This window comes from Aquarana catesbeiana, linkage group LG10 (assembly GCF_042186555.1).
Source record: "Aquarana catesbeiana isolate 2022-GZ linkage group LG10, ASM4218655v1, whole genome shotgun sequence".
Classification (NCBI taxonomy): domain Eukaryota; kingdom Metazoa; phylum Chordata; class Amphibia; order Anura; family Ranidae; genus Aquarana; species Aquarana catesbeiana.
Genome location: NC_133333.1, coordinates 47542966 through 47558819, shown reverse-complemented (window position 1 = coordinate 47558819; position 15854 = coordinate 47542966). Strand labels below are relative to the sequence as shown.

Here is a 15854-nt window from a genome sequence, read left to right as displayed (position 1 = left end):
CAATTAAATAAGTTAATGCCCTAGTGTTTGACACGCCTAAATGCGTTGCATACATTTACAATCGCAAAGTTTTTTTTCTGCCAAAACGCTGATGCCAGGAGGAAAAAAATCTAGGAGACGTGGCCAAACAACTTTATAAATGTAGGATATACATTCACTGTGTACACTAAATGCCTTTGGAATTCTAGATATTATCTTGTTAATTATATAGGGATATCATAAGTGCCCTACACATTGCCTGTACAGAGAGCAGAACTGTGGGAGGGACACAGCAAGCCCCACCCACTATGGGATGCTACAGGAGGGAGTGGAGACATGACCAGTTACCCTGCACAATAAGAGAGAGCAGCAGTGATCTTTCTTTATTACAGGAAGCTCCTGCACAGAGGCAAACTGCAGGAGTTGTTTCATAGTGGATTACTGCACAAAGACACTTGCTTGTGGCTGTTGAAATTAGACAAATGTATGATTAGCCTGGATTTCAGCTTTAAATCAATTATATCTGGTATGAAAGAAATATATAGTCTGGTATTGCTGGTGGCATTCTGAAGCTGCTTGTTCTCTGGTTATTTTGCTTTGTGAGTCACTTACTGAGGATAGGACTACAGATCAGGAAAGTCAGAAAAAAAGTCCTTTTCTGCATACTTGTTCATATCAGTTATTTTGAAATTGTTGATGCAACAGGGTAAGCAGGACAAACAGTTAAGTAGTATTTTTAGAAGGAAAACACAGCAATGGTACCCCCATGCTTTTTTTATTTTGTGTCATGGCCTAAAGTCTGATGAGGAAGAAAGACATTAGTAATGTAAAAGTCTGGAAACTTGGATTAGGACAAGAAAATACTCGGTTTGCTCTTGGATTTCCATCCTCACCACCCCTCCGGAACATCTACCATCACTCACTACCCAAGCCTGATTTGACCCAGTTGGGCGTGTGCCCTCTTAGGGAGGCTTACCAGATCACGTAGACCCATTGTTGGTGGTGGTGTGTTTCTTCTGTGTTCACTCCAGATGTCACACATTTGAAATGTTCCTCACACGAAGTCACTGAATTTATATTGACTATTTACTCTTATGAGTCTTATATACATGGAGGACTTTCTTCTAGGTTTTTCTTGGATATCTTTCATCATTGGTTGGACATTGTTTCCATGTTGAACTTTTAGCGCTACACAAAATTTTTTTGTTTTACTGTCATATGCTTTTTTTATGGCAGGTTTCTTTTTTAATGTGCACATCACTTCTAGTCTAAGAATGAAGAATAGAGCTTCTAATGGAAATGTTGGCTGCTTCATCAGGCATGTATTAAACTCCCTGTTAATCCTTTGAAATACCTGCTAAGGCCAGTTAATAACCAACAAAAGTCTCAGTATATTTAAGTAGAGTTGGAGATCCTGGTGTGCTGGTGACATTACTTTCTCAGCATATATAAGTAGACGCATGCATGGACTTGCACCTTACCTGCAGACAGTTGCTGGGGGGTTTTCACATATCCCTCCTTACTCCCGTTTGCTCGTTACCCTGGACTGTTTGAGTATTTGGGGTTTTTTTTTACATTTACTGTGGAACTTGGAGGGGAGAAGGGAATAGTGGGATACTCCAACTGAACGTATCACAGTAGATGAGGACAACTCTCACTTGGCCTCACCAGATTACTTGTGGAAGCAGACACACTGCTATTACCATACTGTCACTTGTATGGAAGAATGTAGTCTTCTTGCTCTCTTTAGCAGCAGACTTGATGCAACTACTTTATTTTCAGGACACTCTTTAGTATCCCCTTGACTGACACCTGTCCACTGACTCTTCTAGCTGAAGGGATGGCCCTCACAGGACAGGCCCCATGACACAGATCTGTACTCATAGTAGGCAGACGCAGATCCTTCCTGGTGTCTCCCTTCCAATCAGATCTGCAGGACCTCTGGGTTCAGCTTCTTTCTGACTTTCAGACCCTTAGGTCGACTGCCCAAGGCCGCATGGCATTTAATACAGAGGAGGGGCAGCCACCGCCCTCCCTCCGGGACCCCACTCTCCAGCCGAAGAACCCGAACACATGTGCCCTTTATACAGTAACCCAGCATGCAACAAGGGACTTTCCTCTTCCAATAGCCAGGGCTGTAATAATGCCTGTACTCTCACTTGTCAGGTTTCCTCCAACTGTCCATTATGCCTCCCTATTGGATCAGTGTGAAAAATTCTGAAAAGCTAAGCTGCACCATGAGCAGACCTCACTAATAGATCCTGCTCCCTGGTAGGCAGAGAGCATTCAAAATGTACCTAATGGTCCTCCTGTTAAGCAGAAAGAACCAAAACTATACTCTCTTCTAGCATCTACCTAGGAGGGTGCTACACAGATTCTCAGTTATTAGCTGTATCGCTACAACAGCTTCATGACTTGGTGAAAATATAGCATATATCTCCTTGTGTAAAAAACCTTGGTGGCTTATAGACTTATTGCATTTTGTTATGCACACAAAAGTCCTAAAAACCACAGGCAGTAAAAGCAATACAGACACTCAGATAGAGATGCTGGGAACATGTACTATGCTTTATTATACATTTGCTTTGGTGTAACATAGGCTTCAGTTACTCTCCATAATGTTCTTAATCCAGTTAGAATAGATACAGACTTTGTTGTAGACACCAGGAAATCCACGTTCTGCACAGTTTTTACCCCAGGACACCACTCCATACAGCTCTCCGTTGCAGACCAGTGGTCCACCAGAATCCCCCTGTCAAAATAGAGGTACATCAATACAGGAAAGTACATAATGGATATGACCACTAATAATTAAGTTTTGTGTTTACTTTTGTGTTGGATAAACCTCCCTCCAGCTTCTGAAAGTTTATTCAATATTATACTTCAAAATCTAAGCAAAAAAAGTTATAGATGCTGGGACATTTTATTTATTAAATTATTTATTACAGTTATATTGTATAATTCCAAATTTTAATTGTAATGCTTCACTTAGGTCCAAAAGACCTCTTATGCACATGGTGTGTAGGCAAACCTGCCTAACCCAAAACTGATTATTTTTAAGAAACAGGGTTAGAAAGCAGGACATTATCCCTCCATAAAAGTGAATATGCTATGTATTATGCTGAATATAAGCTTTCAAAATTATAGTAGTGTAGGTCCATATCCCATTAAATATGCTCCCATGGAGCCTGGTCCTACCAACTCCAGCCTTGCACAAAAACCTGACCATCTCTTCAAGCTGGCTTTTGTTCAAATTGGCATTTTACACTCCCATCTCCCATATTGCCTGTTGCATAATACTAACTTTTCTGCTTTAGGTCCCCCACAAATCCTTCAAATATCTCATAATCTCTAATCCTTGCCTGTGGCCACCCTTTTTGCACACCCACTGAATCAGTTTAAACAGGATTGCCAAACGTATTACATGCTTTCTACACATCTCTCCCAGAGTCTCGTTGGAGATGTGGCAACACACCCGGAGAAATGCTTCATATTTCCTGGTCCTGCCAAATCCTTCAGAGGTTTGGGCACAAGTTTGCACCATTGTTCAGATTTTCACTAAACATACTGCCCCCTAAAACACTGGTGTTCCTGCTGTACCACAATATATTCCCTTTAAAACCCTACAAGAAATCAGTAGTAAGATACTTGGATAATGTGACCTGTTCCTGCATGCTGGCTCTGTGGAAATCTTCCTTCTCTCTGACAGTAAAACATTGGCTTTTCTCTGTTGAGAGTATCAGGCTCCTTGACTATTTGGCTAGTTCCCTCAAGGGCATGGATGCCAAGTTCCGTAACACTGTTCTACTGGACAGAATTTTCCTTTACAGATGAATTTAAACAACTCTTGGATGTCTAACTTGGATCCAATCCATTCCTCTGCTAACCTCTCCTACTTATCATCTATCTTCTTTTGGGCTTTCTGAGCCCTTTGCCAACAAGCCTTTTCCTGGCCATTTTGTTTCCCTTACCCCCTACCCTTTCATATCCCCCACCCACTATCATATACCCCCTTCTTCCTCCCTTTACTTCGGTTCAAATGATTTAAGAGATAATGAACATTCCCTGCACCGTGCACCCCTATGACTTTATCTTTATCCCCCCCATCCTGTTGTACTTCCTTCCCTGCTTTTTTACTGATACCCTTCTCCTGATAGATATCCAAAAGCATTTGACCAATACCACATTGTACAAGATTTATACCTGCTATTTTTCTTATTTTAGGCTGACTTTCAGGTACCATTTACCAGCCAACTAATGTTTTGATCGCTAATTTACCTGCATTGGCTGTTATTTTATTGCATAGTCACATATACTGATTTGCAAATTGAGAAAACGATATGTATGACCGCAATCTCTATTATGTTGTAAACTTAAGAACACTGCTGGGAATGCCATATCCGAAGCAGGAAGCTACCTATTCCACAGCCACTGGGGTAAGGAGCCAACTAGGTCTACAACCTGAATACTGTTCCATGTCTGGTTTCTTTTTTGGAAAATCTTTGATGGCTACATACCAAAATAGAAGTCTGTTTTAGAGCCAGCCCCCGGTAACACAGATAGACAGTGCAAATACATAAATGGGTTCCCATTACGTGTAATTGAGCTTAGAGGTCTACCCCATAAATATGTACAGTATAATACAGATGTAAACACATATTCGGCTACATAGATTGAAAATATGAAGACTTACTGATATAAAAAAAACAGGTCAACTCAATGAGAAGAGGCATCATTTGATATTCACAATATCAAAGGCTTTTCTCTCTGTGGATCGCTTTGAGTAAGTCCTGTCCTTGCAAACAGGGAACATACCACAAGAGCTGCAATTTTGGAGTATCTCTGACAAGGGCTAAATTGTAATGGCTAGACGAATGGGTCAAAGTGGCTTAAATCCTGAGACATCCTCAGGCTGCGGGCAGTATCTGATTTGTCTGTCAGCTCCTAAGCCATAGAGTCCCAGTGGGGGTAGGCGGTGCCGCCGGCGTCAACTTCAGTGATTGAGAACAGGCAAATTAGGTGGCCGCGAGGCCCCTGTGAGTGCGAGGCCTTAGGCGACCGCCTAATTAGAGAGCCGCCTCTGGCCCAATTCATCCCCACCCAATTTCAGATGCCATTGTAAGGAGATAATCAATGTTATTCGCTTTTCCTGTCAGTCTTCATAATGTTATGACTGCATGGGAGTATATGTCAACCCCACCTTTTCCATTTGAACTCAGTGCTGCTCAGACAACACAGGATTTGACATCTCATCAGAGCATTACTGTTATTTGTAAACAGAGAAGCTGGCAGCAAAAGTCTTCCATTACTCACTTGCTCTGCCTTCTGCAATAGATGTCATCAGTTGGAGCCACAGCAGTAGTAGTAATGGAAGCCTTCCTCTGTTGGCTTTTGTGTTTACAAATAAAAGCAGTATACAGGTGATTCCTCTTCTGGCTTCTGTGTTTACAAATGACGGCAGGAAACAAGTGACAAACAGATGAGCCATCAAATCTTACGCTGTACTGTGGTGATGGAGGTCTGGATAGGTCTGGGAGGCAAATAGATCTTCCCTGCCCGACCCCAACCCCCCCAGCTCACAGCTCTTACTGCCCCCTCTTGGCTCAGCCCTGATTATATCTCTCTATCCCCAGCAGCAGCCTAAATTACACTGCCACCAATGAAGTTTTGGAAAGAGGGTTACAAATGCACAGTGTAATTACAATCCCCTTTCCCCAGCTTCATGTTTGGCAGTGATAATGATTATATTCATCTTGGGAGGAGATTATTCCGCATCTCCGGGTCCTGCACTTGCCTCACATTGACAGAAAAGAGGGACTGGAATAACATCACAACACTAGCAAGCTCAACTAATCCCTCTTATCCTTTACAGCCAAAGAAGCTGCCATCTTAGTTTCGGTTTGATCTGTAGTTGCCACAGTGCTGCACATGAGATTAGTTATGACACCAGCCATTTGATGGCTTGACAGTTAGGTTTAATTGAACAATCAACTGTGACAGTTATATTCAAAGTGGGAAACAGTAAAATTGATGGGTTTAATTCTGCTTTAACTTACCCCTTCTGGTCCTGACCAGGTCCCTCTCTACCCAGGGGCCCCATAGCCCAGGCAGTAGTTCTGCCATTGGTCCTATAGCAGCCATATGGTCTGCTATGGATATACTTACCATCCTAAAAATAGAATATAAAGACATATGAATATTCATATTTATACTTGTCTTTAATACACACCTGGCATGAGTCTTTGCCACCTTCCATGTAACCAGCACAAAACATATTTGTAGTGATCTGGTTGGGATAAGATGCTTTACAGCTGGAGTCTGACAAAACTGGGAGATCAAGACACTGTAATTTTGTAGCATATTGCACTGAAAAAAAAGTACAATATATTGTTAACTACAATGCAGTGTAATTTAAGATATAGGTGATGTCAACATTTTTACATTATCATTTACGTTATTTTGGGAGATGACCAGAGCCATTTTTCTTTTAAATATGTATTTTAATTAATGTGGAGTTTCAGCTAAAATAATTTTGTTTAGTTTTGTATTTAAGGAGACTTTCCTGTCCTGGTGACAATACAGAACGTGTAAATAAGCTTGCAAAGGGAAATTGACAGCAATAAAGACCTGACAATATCTAACTCTTCCCTCTTCTACTAAAATCGCCCAAAAAAATGGTGGCAGAGAAAGCGTGAAAAAAACAAAAACCTTTCAAGGAACCAGGACCATAAACCAAAGAATAAAGAACCCCAACTCCTTTGAAGTCAAACTGTGCATTTCAGGGCACAGCAATAGCCTTTGCATAAAGTGTATGTAATGCCGCGTACACACGATCGGACTTTACGGCATACTTGGTCCGGCGTACCGGATTTCGTCGGACAATTCGATCGTGTGTGGGCTCCAGCGGACTTTGTTTTCTCAAAAGTTTGATGGACTTAGATTTGAAACATGTTTCAAATCTGTCCGACGGATTTGAGTCCGGTCAAAAAGTCCGCTCCTCTGCATGCTATTCCAACAGACAAAAACCGACGCTAGGGCAGCTATTGGCTACTGGCTATGAACTTCCTTGTTTTAGTCCGGTCGTACATCATCACATACGAATCCGTCGGACTTTGGTTGATCGTGTGTAGGCAAGTCCTGTGCTGATTTATGGTTAATAATCTTAAAATTTCATGAAGTTATAATTGCTGTTAAAAATCTAGAGTATTTACACTGCTCAAAATAATTAAAGAAACACTTTGAAAATGCATCAGATCTCAATGGGGAAAAATATGCTGGATATCAATACTGATATGGACTGGGTAATGTCAAAAGGATGCCACATTGTTTGATGGAAATGAAAAATGCAGCAGGCTAGTCCATTTTGTTGAAATTTCATTACAGCAACTCAAAATGGTACTTAGTAGTTTGTATGGCCCCCACGTGCTTGTATGCATGCCTGGCAACGTTGGAGGATGCTCCTGATGAGACAATGGATGTGTCCTGGGGTATTTCCTACCATATCTGGACCAGGGTATCACTGAGCTCCTGAACAGACTGAGGTGCAACTTGGTGGTGTCGGATGGACCAAAACATAATGTCCCAGGGGTGTTCTATGGGATTTAGGTCAGGGGAGTGTGGGGGCCATTCCTTCATCCTCCAGGAACTGGCTTTATACTCTCTCTCCACATGAGGCTGGGCATGGTTGTGCACCAGGAGGAACCCAGGACCCACTGCACCAATGTAGGGTCTGACAATGGGTCCAAGGATTTCATCCCGATACCTAATGTCAGTCAGGGTGCCATTGTCTAGCCTATAGAGGTCCCTCCATGGATATGTCTCCACAGGCCATCACTGATCCACCACCAAACCGGCAATGCTGAACAGTGTTACATGCAGCATAGCGTACTCCACAGCTTCACCAGACCCTTTCACATCCATCACATGTGCTCAGGGTGAACCTGCTCTCATCTGTGAAAAGCACAGGGCGCCAGTGGCCGACCTGACAATTCTGGTGAGGCAGAAAGGACATTCTGGACAGCCGCACTCCGGAATATAGCCTCTATTTGTAAAAAGTTCAACAGATACAAGAAACAGCAACAAATGGGACAAATTACTGACGCGTTTCACACTTAACAGTGCTTAGTCATAGCTATGACTAAGCACTGTTAAGTGTGAAATGCGTCAGTTCGTTTGTCCCATTTTTTGTGGTAGCTTGTATCTGTTAGACTTTTCACAAACACAAACAAAGGCTATATTCTGGAGTGCGGCTGTCCAGAACTTCCTTTTTGCCTCATGTTGCTATATGCTTAGCTGGCACCTGGTGTTCCAGTTCTGAGGAGAGTACTATATCCAGATTTCCACCTGGAGCGGTGATCCCCTTTCCTGACAATACTGGTGTTTAATGGTAAATGCCAATTGAGCTCCACAGTGGCAGGCAGTGAGCACAGGGCCCACTAGAAGATGTTGGGCCTTCAGGCCACCCCTGTTTCCGATTGCTCAGACACATTCTCACCGGTGGTCTGCTGGAGGTCATTTTGTAGGGCTCTAGCAGTGCTCATTCTGTTCCTCCTTGCACAAAGGAGCAGATACTGGTCCTGCTGATGGGTTACGGACCTTCTACAACCCTGTCCTGGCTTTCCTAGAGTAACTGCCTCTCTCCTGGAATCTCCTCCATGCTCTTGAGACTGTGCTGGTAGACACAGCAAGCCTTCTGTCAATACCTCATATTGATGTGCCATCCTGGAGGAGTTGGACTGCCTGTGCAACCTCTATTGGGTCCAGGTATCGCCTCATGCTACCAGTAGTGACACTGACCCTGGCCAAATGCAAAACTAGTAAAAAAACAGTCAGAAAAGACGAGTAGGGAAAAAAATGTCAGTGGCCTCTACCTGTAAAACCATTCCTGTTTTGGAGGTTGTCTCATTGTTGCCCATCTAGTGCATCTGTTGTTAATTTCATTAACACCAAAGCAGCTGAAGCTGATTAACAACCCCCCCTGCTACTTAACTGACCAGATCAATATCCCAGGAGTTTAATTTAATTGATGCCATACTCTGATTAAAAAATGTTCCTTTCATTTTTTTTTGAGTAGTGTATATGCAATGAATCATGGTAGGGAATGGTTGAGGTATTAGATTTTAATAGTAGTTATCTCCAGAGGCATTATGAATGACACACATTCTTCTAATTCAGTGGTTCTCAACTCCCGTCCTTAGGACCCACTAACAGGCCAGGTTTGCAAGATAACTGAAATACATCACAGGTGGTATCATTTGCTGCTCAGTGATTGCAGTATTCTAGTCTACATCTCTCCAAGGTAATACTTAAAATCTGGCCTGTTAGTGGGTCCTGAGGACAGGAGTTGAGAACCACTGTTCTAATTCTTACAGGGAATGAGGTTCATGGGTTAATCTTATTGATCAGGGCTATTGTGCAATTAATTTTGTAAATTACCACATTATTAGGGTTAAGGCTTTTTCAGTACAGGTTGCGGTGGTTTGCTTTGGAGCAATATTTAGTTTTGTGTTGTGCTCATTGGTGATTGACCTTTCCTACCATGTCTGGCATTGCAGAACATTATGGCTTAAATAATGCTTAGACTACCAGTTCCAAGTCAATAAATTAAACACATACATCTTCCATCCATTTGAAGTGCAAGCTTTGGAACTAGCATTGAAGATAAGGCCTATAAGATCTTATTTTGAACATAGAATAAAAAGAAAGGATATTCATACAACAAGAAAGAAGAGCAGAACTCTGGAAGCAAAGTTGCAGCAGCTGCGCTAATTGGGTCAAATGCTCTATAACCCCAGTAATCAATAAGTGCATGCAATTTTACAATAGGAATGGATTTAAAACTTTATAGATTTTGGGATTGTTTAGGAATGTTATGCATTTTTTGTGTGCACTGATTGAATTTACTCATTGCCAATTATTTCCCTTGCAGCGAGCACGCGCAGCACATAAACATCAGTCGTTCAGCAATGCGTATGTGTTGACGCTAAAGTCATCATTCTGCTGTTTTCTCTTTTCAGCATGTTTGTAGTCAGAGCATCTGCAATGCAACACAGCCTCAGCCTCGCCTTTTCTCTCCCAGTCTATTGCCATGCAGGGTATACAGTCCTGATATTAAAACAGGTCATTTTATTTTGGGTAATTATTTATGATTCGGTCTTTGGATTAACTGCATTTGATGTTTTTACGGAATAAAGTTCAGCTTTAAAACAATTGTATATAAGGCCCAGACAATGAACTTACCTCCAATGATTCTTGTGTTCCCCCAGCCTGACACCAGGCACTGACTTCCCACTGTTGGACAGGATGTGGCTATTGGGATTGGTTGAACGTACTTATTGAACTGGGCAGGCTCAGCTAGTTTGACCAGCATGAAATCATAATTTAAGGTTTTATCGTTGTAACTGGGGTACTTTATAGCCTTTTCCACCTGGATACGCTGTTCTGTCCCCTCTTGTTTACTAATATCATGTTCCCCAAGGTGAGCAGTCAGGTACTGGGGCCTGTATAAGTTGGATATAAGAATAAATAGGAACTTTAGATATCAATATACTCCATTAATTAAAGGGTGACTACAGATAATGTGCAAAATGTAGAGGATTTCTATAAATATCATTCATGGCTAAACAATTTAATAGAGAAATGCAGTAATGAAAGAAAATAAACATCCATACTTACCGTATTTTTCGGACTATAAGGCGCACTTAAAAGCCCTAAATTTTCTCACAAATCGACCGTGCGCCTTATAATGCGGTGCGCCTTATATATGACCTGTTGACATCGCTGGAGTTCTTTGGTTAATGCACCCGGAATGATGGCAAGCACCGTATTAGTTTTTTTTCACTTGGGTTTTGACAGTATCTGTCAGATGGGCGCGCATGGAGTCACAGATCAATAGGGATGGAGATTTGTGGAAAAAGCCACCCGGTCTCTTACCGTAAACCGACGTACCGTAAACCTCTCTCAGGTGGTTCTACTGCGTGACTGATAGCGATGAGTTTGAAATCCGCATCATAAGCATGTCTCTTAACAGGAGCCATTTTTGGGGCAGCTAGTACAGTATAGAAAATGAACGAATATATGTGCACGCCTCCTGACTACGATGGCCGTAATGCCCAATCCAAGCAGTGCAGCTTCCTAGCTTTGGTAATCCTACGAAGCTGCACTTCTTGGATTGGGCATTACGGCCATCGTAGTCAGGAGGTGTGCACATATATTCGTTCATTTTCTATACTGTACTAGCTGCCCCAAAAATGGCTCCTGTTAAGAGACATGCTTATGATGCGGATTTCAAACTGAAGGCTATCAGTCATGCAGTAGAGCATGGAAATAGAGTAGCTGCGAGAGAATTCAACATTAATGAATCAATGGTAAGGAAGTGGAGGAAGCAAGAAGATGCCCTGCGCCAGGTAAAGAAGACCAAACTGAGTTTCCGAGGAAACAAAGCAAGATGGCCACAGTTGGAGGACAAAATTGAACAGTGGGTTATTGAACAGAGAACCGCAGGTAGAAGTGTCTCTACTGTCTCTATTCGACTCAAAGCAACAGCGATCGCACGCGACATGGAGATCAACGGCTTTCGAGGAGATCCCTCTTGGTGCTTCCGTTTCATGAAAAGGCGGAATCTCTCTATCCGCACAAGAACCACTATGTCACAGCAACTGCCAAAGGATTACGAAGAAAAGCTGGCCATTTTTCGTACCTACTGCAAGAACAAGATCAATGAACAGAAGATCCGGCCAGAGCACATCACCAACATGGACGAGGTCCCCCTTACCTTTGATATCCCTGTAAACCGTACTGTCGAGAGAACAGGGACCAGTACGGTATCTATATGCACTACAGGAAACGAGAAGTCATCCTTCACTGTAGTTCTCGGTTGCCAGGCTAATGGCCAGAAACTACCACCCATGGTAATTTTCAAGAGGAAGACTCTGCCAAAAGAAAGGTTCCCGGTTGGCATCATCACCAAGGCTAACCCGAAGGGCTGGATGGACGAGGAGAAGATGAGTGAGTGGCTGAGAGAGGTTTACGTCAAGAGACCGGGTGGCTTTTTCCACAAATCTCCATCCCTATTGGTCTGTGACTCCATGCGCGCCCATCTGACAGATACTGTCAAAGCCCAAGTGAAGAAAACTAATTCGGAGCTTGCCATCATTCCGGGTGGATTAACCAAAGAACTGCAGCCACTAGATATAGGTGTCAACAGGTCATTTAAAGTTAAATTGCGAGCTGCGTGGGAGCATTGGATGACAGAAGGCGAACACACATTCACCAACACAGGGAGGCAACGCCGGGCGAGTTAGGCCACTATCTGCCAGTGGATCGTGGATGCCTGGACGAAGGTATCAGTCACCAGTGTAATCCGAGCTTTCAAGAAGTCCGGAATTATCACTGAACAGCTAAGTACCGGTACCGATGACAGCAACGAGCCTGACTCGGATACTGATGAGAATGATGAGAGGGATACGGGCGTGCTTGATGCCGAAATGGCCCAATTGTTAAACTCAGACACTGAAGATGAAGAATTTGATGGATTTGCGGGAGAAGAATAAAGTGAAAAAGTGAGTGTCTGGTTTTGTACGGTATTCACCGGTAACTGAACAGTGTTAAGAGTTATTGAAGAATAAAGTGAAAAAGTTAGTGTCTGGTTTTGTATTTAACTGAACAGTGTTAAGAGTTATTGTTATAGACCATTTTATGGTTATTGCTAAAGAGTTGAATAAAATTTGACTTACGGTACCGCATCAGAGTTTTGTTTCATTAAATGCGCCTTATAGTCCGGTGCGCCTTATATATGGAAATATCCCCATTAACAGCCGATCATTGCTAGTGCGCCTTATAATCCGGTGCGCCTTATAGTCCGGAAAATACGGTACCTAGATGGCTGCAGAATCAATCTGATGCTGCAGCTGTCCCCCACCAGCTCAAACACTGAGAACTGAGTGATCAAAGACCCCTGTTCACTCAGTTCTTGGGTCCTGTCAGTCACCGCACTGTACTCTGCCCCTTCAGAACTCAATGGAGCGTCGGGCTGGGGGCGAAAGTGGTTGAGTCAGGCTCTCAGCAGCATGCTGAGCATCTGGGTGTATACCAACATTATTGTTGGTATCCCTGGAAAGCCTAGACAGTCTCTTTGACATCAACAGTGAGCTTTAGCCTGCTGTCAGCTGAATATGGGTCACAGGAGTGCAGAACGAAGTGAATTTGTGACCCACAGCAGTAGCATGGCCAATAGAGCTTTGGATATTCTTCACCGTTAATAATTTTGCAGGACTTTGGATATTAAAAGTTGAGGTGTAGAGGGTGTGACTGTGTTTTGCTACCTCAAGTCTTTCTGGTAGCACAAAAACCATGGTACACTAGGCCACCATGCCTTGGCTATAAATAAAGTCCCTTTCAACACCACCCACTAAATATTCCTCTTTTGATATTGCAAAAAAGATGAGCAGAATCTCTCAGCCAGCTTTGCTCTTTCAGTTAAATATTGACTTGTTTCTAATCATTATACTCAATCCTATTTTCGGTATTGGGTGACTTTGTGGCTACTTGCACTACTCAGAAGCATCATAAATATTATATAAGGCAATATATTAAATAAACCATAGACATAAAATGGCATTTGGTTTGTGGGCATAGTTCTATATCTAAATTGATGTATTAGATTTTTTAATGATTTGAAATTTTAAACTAAAGGAACAGAAGCCAGCCATTGTAACCAGCCCTGTCAGTGTTAAATGGATTATCCAAACCTTTCTAGCTTCCACTTTTGCTGGATTACTTGGTCTGATAAAAAAGTGAAAAAATACTGGAATTACATGCAGGATCAACATGTACTATAACTGTGTTAAGGCGGGTACTACTACAGTAGACAGGCTGCCTAAAATGAACTTAACAGTGGGTGTGACTACAGGGTAATGGAGGGATATCCCATTGGTATGATTATTCAGACAACTACATTTTATGGCTAATCTAGGATTCTTTGATCCTATTCAGAAACCCAATCCATTTCAGCCCAAGCCACTGGCTTGATCTGTATTCTGTATTGCCAAGTATTACCACTCTACAAAGAAAAATCACAGAACTTACGGCTGATAGCAATGAGCTGCAGATATGATCCACCGTGATGAGATGAGGGATCCACCACACCATTGGTCTCCAAGAACAGTGAAATATACCTGCCAAGGCTGGGAATTACGGGCACACTCATAGCCATTAATAATCTTATCATCATCATCATACGAAGGAGCAGCAGCTGAAAAGAAATCAAAAAGAGTTTATTTACAGATACTTAGTGAAACAGAACCCAAAGTTTGCTGCCAACTTTTGGGAAACATGGCATGCAGGTGCCGCCGCACACTGTATTCAACTCCAATGTAAGGTAAATAAAAGTCAGGCTTCAGCTCAGATCCCACATTGAGCTTAATTGTAGAGGTGCAACTTTTGGGAAAATGTATAGTTTACTCCCTCTTCCCAAGAGCATACAATTACCTTCCCTTTGCTCCCCCGCTGCTATGTTCAGCCAGCAAGAGCAAACAAAATACTTCCAGGTATTTGGGGTATGGATGTTTATGCATACTGACTTTATGTGAGAATACTGGGAAAATCACCAAGCACTGGACTTGTCACATCAGCAGAGTCCATAACCTTGGGTCACCTACAACTTGAATGACTATGTGCATTGACAGGGCAGCTCCTCTTGTTCCCAGCAGCTAAACTGTGTGAAGAGGGAGTGAATGAATGGTCAGTATGTGCTTCTGTGGGTTGGGGGGGGGGGGGGGGGGATTAAAGTACACCTTTTGCTTTGCTCTGCTGTTTGAGGGAAAGAGTCTGATATTTGAGAATCCAACCTTCTGCATGAAAACAAGAAGCCCTGAGCAGGTGGGCTATCTCCTCTGTAAGCATTTCAAGGTTATTTTTATAATTTTTTCACCATACCTTTGACCTCCATGTTTACAGTGATTTTGAAAGCCGATGGTAATCTATATGCATATTGTACGTACGTATGTATATAATTGTATGTATAGCTATTTTTCTTTCTGTAGAATGTAGGAAATGGTTACTATATCTGCCATTTTATTTTTTTGTCTGTATCCCATCAGGAGATTCACCTTCCCTTCTTGTCCCAGGAATGCAACAGATAGTGAGTGTAAATCTCCCCAAGTGAGCGCAATTATCCACTTGGGCAGTGGTCACTGGGCCGGCTGTCCCCTTTGAAAAATGTCCCTTTTTCCTTTTTGTTCTGATGACAACTTTAAAATGTTGAGTCTCCCAACACTATCTTGGTGGCATTGGTGCCTAGGACAAATAGAGAAGGTGAATCTACTTAGCAGGGACACCTACAGCAAAAAAAAAAATTAAGTTTCTAATCCTTCTGCATTATATCCAAAACTGTAAAAAATGTTTTGGATATACTTACACTTTAGGACCAAACAATTTCTAACCTACAACAGAAATGATAATGAGGTGCGACAATGATTACTGTAGGTTTTACCTGCAAGCCCCAGGAACATGCATATCCAGATATAAAGCATAGTGAGCTGATGGTAACTCTTCTTCTTTGAGTTGCTGAAATTTTGAATGGACCGTTGTCAGCTCCGGACAAGGTTTATAAAGGTCTGCAGAGTGAACAGATTGTCCGTTCCCATGACTCACCTCCAGACATCTGACCATTCCCACATTATCTGCATTGAAATGTTGGCTACTACCTAGGAAACAGTGACAGTTACGTACATTTGTCATCAGCTTGTTTGGTTCTTATTTATTTGGGGTATATTTTCTATATATAAACTTGAAGAATATTTGGTGAAATAAAGTTAAATATTTAAAGGTGCTAATTCTCCATCTATTTATAACTCTGCACCACATCCCACGTAAGT

The 15854-nt window shown here is 42.2% G+C and overlaps 1 pseudogene; it reads right to left on the bottom strand.

The window, feature by feature from the left end:
- Positions 1–2581: 2581 nt before the first annotated feature.
- LOC141110663 (trypsin-3-like) lies at positions 2582–15651 on the bottom strand (annotated as a pseudogene).
- Between the last annotated feature and the right edge of the window lie 203 nt (positions 15652–15854).